Consider the following 6384-nt stretch of genomic DNA (forward strand, 5'->3'; position numbering starts at 1 on the left):
GCTAGAATTTGTATCTTACATTAAGGTTTGCAAAATGCCGTACAACCTTGGGAGGCAGGGGTTATAATTTCCATTTTACAGATATGGAAACTGAGGCTTAGAGATGTTGTGACTTGCTTAGGTTCACACATCTAGTAATAGTCTGAAGCAGGCTTTGAACTCAGTCAGGTCTGTAAAATTCTACATCTTGGGGATGGCTAGGTGGTGCAGTGAATAGAGCACTAGCCCTGGAGTCAGGAGACCGGAGTTCAAATCCAGCCTCAGACACTTAACACTTACTAGCCGTGTGACCTTGGGCAAGTCACTTAACCCCAATTGCCCTGCCTCCCCCCCTCCAAAAAGCAAAAAACCCCAATTTTAAAATACATCCTATACTCTATCTGCTGCTTTACCTAACTGCTTACTCAGCACAAGATATGCCCACCCAGTATTAAAGCTAATGGGTGAAATATGTTAAATTCAGATTATTAGCCAGATGTCTTGCTAGATCATAATAATCTTCATCTGTAAAATGTCCAAGATGCTCTAGCTCATGGGTTGGCAAACTGTGGCCAGGGGGCCAAATGTGGCCCATTGCCTATTTTTATATGGGCGGTGAGTGAAGAATTATCTTTTGCATTTTAAAATCAAGTTATTTTATTATGCTATTTTTAGCTCCCAGGCCATACAAAACCAGGTGGTGGGGCTTGGGCTGTAGTCTGCCAGCCCCTATACAAGCTAATAACTAAGGTTTCTTTCACTTCTAGGTCCTCTGAGCCTTTGACGATCCACAAACATGTAAGTGCCCATGATGTGCAGGGCTATGTGTCAGGTTCCATGGAGAGCAAGATTTATAAGACATGGTGCCTAATGCCAAGGACCCCCCATACTTGGGGTGGACAGAGTTTTAGCTGACATGATTGAATTGCATGGTTGTTTCGGGATGGGGTTGACTCTGGGGCACTGGCTTCTTTGCTGAGGATGGGGGTAGGAAAAAATGACAGAGAAAAAAAATCAAGCAGCTTCTATGGGACCTCTGTTTGGTTTTTAAATGGTGTAATGTTTAAATGGTGCAGATTAAGCATGGCAGAGAGAGAAATTTACCATTTAGCATTTGGCTGCCAAACTCATGAAGTTGCTCACATTTCACCTCCCCAGAGCTCTCAACAGACACTGCAGATATTTTACAAGACTTCATTGACTGGGGAGGTGCTTTTTCTCTATTTCTAGATGGAGAATTAGTCCTCTTCAAGAAAAACCCCCAAGTGATTGAATCAGCTTCCCTGATGCTCCAGAGACACTCAGAGGCCAGTGTGCAGTTTGGATTCTCAGAGCAACTTGTTCTGTGGTTGCCAATCCCAGCTTTGATAGTGGCAGATTTGGCTAAAGACAGAAATAGAGGATGAACAAATGAAGTCACTGAGTGCTCAAGCCTATAAGTGGTTACTATGCTCACCACTTTCCCCTAAAACCTTCCTAGAATTACAATTCACCCTCATTACACAGATGAGGAAACTGAGATCCAGAGAGGTTGGCTCACTTACTCAAGATCTCGTTCTTATTAAATTACTAGAACCATTCTTCCATTTCCTGACCCAGTATCTTCTTCTCTAGATCCCATTATTCTCTTTTTGGGGAAATAGCCCTTGTTATAAAAAGCTTCGTGTGAACATAATCATTGCAGAAAGAGTAGGAAGACACATTGTCAGTTGTTAGAACAAAAGTGCATCAAATAACATTCAACCTATCCATGAGTCTTTATTAAGTACGTGCCACAGTAAGTGTGGGGCATGGTGCTGGCTAGTCATTGGGAATTACAAATGCAGAGGAGTTTACATTCTAAGGGGGAGGAGACATAGATATATGAAGAATAAATACATAGTAGTTGGGGGTGGTTACTAGCAGTTGGGGTAACCAGGAAATGCCTCATAAAGAAGGAAGCTTTTGAGCTGCACCTTGAAAGATGATGGCTTTCTTCTATGAAGAGAAAAGGCAAAAGAAAAGGTAAGCTAGCCGTGTAACCTTGGGCAAGTTACTTAACCCCAATTGCCCTCTAAAAGGCGAAAAAAAAAGGTAAGAACTTTCTAAACGTGGGAGATGGTCAATGCTAAATCACGGAGACAGGAAATGGAGAGAGCTAGTATAGCTGGATCTCATAGTGTAGGAAAAAGAGTAACGTCCAGTGAAGCTGGAAAAATAGATTAGGACCAGGTTATGAAGAGTTTTAAAAGCTGAACAGAGAAATGTATATTTTATTCGAGGCAATAGGGAGCCATTGGAGTTTCTAGAGCATAGGAGTAACATGGTCAGATTTGTGCTTAAGGAAAGTTACTTTGACAGCTATGTGGAGGATGGACTGGCAGAGACTTGAGGCAAGGAACCCAGTTAGGAAATTGTTGTAATAATCTAGGCCTGGGAATCCCCAAGACCATTTCAGGGGACCTTCAAAGACAAATCAATTTCTATAACACTAAGACATTTTAATTTTTAGTATGACAAATATTGATAGATACAACCCACATAAACAGAAGTTCTTTGTGGGAGGAGTCCTCAATAATCTGTGAACATAAAGAGTCCTGAGACTGATCTAGGTAAGAGTTGATGAAGGCATGAACTAAGGCAGTGTCTCTGTGAGTAGAGTGAAGGAACTGAATGGGAGGAATGTTCTGGGATAGAAAGAGCAATATTTGGCAACTTATTGGATATGTGGGGTTTGAGAATGAGGAATAAAGGAAAAAGCCAAGGTTATAAACCTGAAAGACTGTCATTTTAGTCATGACCCCATTTTGTTTTTTTTGTTTTTTTTGGTAAAGATTCTGGAGTGGTTTGTCATTTACTTCTCTCTAGTTCATTTTACAGATGAGGAAACTAAGGCAAACAGTGATAAGTGACTTGCCCAGGGTCACACAGTTAGTAAATATCTGAGGCTAGGAAGATGAGTCTTTCTGATTCTAGGCGTGGTGATCTATACACTTAATCATCTAGATGCTCTGGTGGTGATTTAGATATAGAAAAGTTTGAATGATGAAATATGAGTGAATGAGTCCTGTTCTCTGCACATAATAAATTTGTGTCCAGGATATGCTGTTTGATCTCTGATAAAGGTCTGATATACAAGAGCTGAGAGGCAGTATGGCAGAAGATAGAGAATTGGTAATGGAACCAGGATGAGCTGAGTTCAAATAACTATGACCATGAACAAATGGTCACTTAACCTCCTTCAGTGTCTTTGGCAGTTCCAAAGTTGCAGAGGAAGTACCCACCTACATTGTTGGAGGGAAGTTCGTCATCTGGAATTTCCCCAGCAATGAAATGTCAAATTTAGTCCCTATCTCTGCCCTAATCCAAGAGATATGGGAGATTAATAAAAAATATATTAGACTAAGAGATGCTTCTCAGTAGATAGTCAAAGGATATAAAAGACTGATTTCAAAAAGAAAAATGCAACCTATAAGAAAGAATGCTCCAAATTGCTGATAGCAAAAGAAAGACAAATAAAAACAACTCTGAAGTTTCTCTTTACAACCACTGTACTGTCACAGATGACAAAAGATGAAAATGGTCAGTGTTGGGAAAACAGGCACATTGTTCTTTTGTAATTATTCCCAATGCACTGTTTGTGAAGCTGTAATTTGGTACAAATGGTCTAGCAAACAACTTAAAGGGCTCTTTTCTCTCTCTCTCTCTCTCATTTTAAATAATATTTTTCCCTAATTACACATAAAAACAAATTTAAGACATTTTCTTTTTTAAGTTTTAAGTTCCAAATTTATCCTTCCTCCCTCCCTTCCTCCTTCCCTGAGATGGTAAGCAATCTGATAGAAGTTATACATGTGCAATCATGTAAAACATTTACAATTAGTTATTTTTGTGCAAGAAGACTCAAAGAGAGAAAGGAGAGAGAAAAAAGAGAAAAGAAGAATAAAAGAAAGGGAGGAAGGAAGGAAAGAAAAAATAATACTCTTCCAATGGTATTTAGATGACATCAGTTCTTTCTCTGGTGGTGGATAACATTTTTTTGTGAATCCTTTGGAGTTGCCTTGGATCATTGTATTGCTGAGAATAGCTAAGTCATCCATAGTTCTTTGTGATAGATACAATGTTGCTATTGCTGTGTACAATGACTCTTGGTTCTGCTCACTTCACTTTGCATCAGTTCATGTAAGTTTTTCTAGAAATTTTTGCCCTGAAATCATCCTACTTATCATTAACTTGAAGCTATATTAGGGACATCACTAAACTGTAGGCAGTGATATTGATACTACTGTGTAGATACTATAAGTATGTGAAAGACAGAGGGAAAGGGCCCATATGAACACACAATAACCCTTCTTGTGATAGGCACACACTTCCCCCCTCACGCATTTTCCTCAATCAATAAATGAGAGAGAGTGAAATATATATTTATATGAGTGTAATTGAATTTTATCATGTTGTAAAAAAGAGGAATATGAAGGCTCAGGGAAACCTGTAAATGTGTAATGAACTAATATAAAATCAAGTAAGCAGGGCCAAGAGAACAATTTACATAATGACTACAACTATCTAGAGGAAAACAGTAATGAAAAATATCAAAACTTACATCAAAGCAATGCAGTGACCAGTCTTGATTCCATATGTCTGGTGATAAAACCTTTTGCCAGGTTCATGTCATTAGACATGACACAGTATAATTTTTTTTGTTACAAAGAGGAGTTCTACATGGACAGCAATGGAACAGTTGTTGCCTGGCTTGTTTTTTTAATTTTTGAGGCAATTGGGGTCAAGTGACTTGCCCAGAATCACAAAGCTAGTAAGTATCTGAGGCTGGATTTGAACACAGGTCCTTCTGACTTGAGGACCAGTGCTCTAGCCACTTCTTTTCTCTCTCATCTTCCCTGATGAGACAGTTAATGGGAAGTGACAGATGTTAATTTTCCCCCCTAAATCAAATAAAAAAGAAAAAGTCAAGTTGTTCTTTGTCTCTTGCTGAACCAAAGGCTCAGATATAGTCCCTCAAGTCTCCCCAATGGATTTAGTGGAACTTTTTTTGGAGGTTCCTGAATCTAATTCCTTATAAGTGTACTTCACAAATGAAAAAAATCCTCTTTAAAAAACCAAACTGTACTAATTTCCACTTGCATACCCATCAAACTTCTCAAAGCCCTTTCACACAAATTACTAAATTGAGACTCTACAAATCTACTCAATTGCAAGTAGATTTAGGGGAGCAATGCCCTGACGATTGCCTCGTATAGTCCACTGCACATGACAATAAATAAATAGAACCTGGGGAGGAAGTTAAAAGAGGCATTTTTGCTCCATTTGATAAATTGGGAAACTGAGGCACAAAGGTATTAAGTAATTTACTCGAGGTCTCAGAACTAGTTTATGGCAGAATCAGGAACAGGAGCCAGATCTTATAACTCTTGTTTGGTCTGGTGCTCTTTCCTCTATGTTACACACGCAGACACACAAACACAAACTGTTCACCATGTACAGTGCAGAAAACTTTCAAAGGAAAGCATAGCTTCATAGAGTGGAAAGTGAACTGAATTTTGAATAAATTAGGAACTTGTATTCAAGTAGCTTAGCCACGTGACCTAGGGCAAGTCAATGAACATGTCTAGGTCTCAGCTTCTCATATGCAAAAGAGGAGTGGGAATTGATGTGACCCTTCAATTCCCTTCTAGCTGTAAATCTATTACTGCTTTACTCAGAGGTGGTTAACTTGACTCCTTTATGCAGAACAGCAGATAAGGGATTTGTTTAAATTAGAAAGGATTCTTAATTCAGGAATATGGAAACAAAAAAAAATGCACATTTTGATAATTGTTTTCCAATATAATTGATTTTCTTTGTATTACTATGTAGTTTTTATAAACCTAAAATATGATTCTGAAAAAGGGTCTATAGGCTTCATGCAGAGTCTATGACCCACAAAGGTTAAAAAAAGACAAACCCTGTTAATGCCTCCCTAGAGAATGAATTATGTTTTCCTTAGTAGGAAGGAGGAATATCTTTTCAAGAAGAAGCATTGAACCTATTTGTTCAAAGTTTTTTTTCTTTTTAAAAATTGATATATTTTTTATTTTTTTTACAATCTTTTATTTTACATCAGTTATATTACTTCTCTTACTGCTTCTTAGAGCTATGTCTTCTAAGAAAGAATTTTTAAAATGGAAAAAGAAAAAAATTCAACAAAACCAATCAACATATTCTCAAAGATTATATATGTTGAGTCCTACACTTGTGGACTTCAACCTCTGAAAGGGAGGTGTCCTTTCATCTCAGTTTTGGGGGGCTGGATTTGGTCATTTTAATTTTGTACCATTCAATTTTGTTTGTTTTGTTGTTGTTTTTCTTTTCTTTTACATTGCTTTAGTCACTGTATATATTGTTTTCCTAGCTCTGTTTACTTCCCTG

The sequence above is a fragment of the Petaurus breviceps genome, unplaced genomic scaffold, assembly GCF_028583685.1.
Source record: "Petaurus breviceps papuanus isolate PSGF00001 unplaced genomic scaffold, PetGlider_PUasm1.0 551, whole genome shotgun sequence".
NCBI lineage: Eukaryota > Metazoa > Chordata > Mammalia > Diprotodontia > Petauridae > Petaurus > Petaurus breviceps.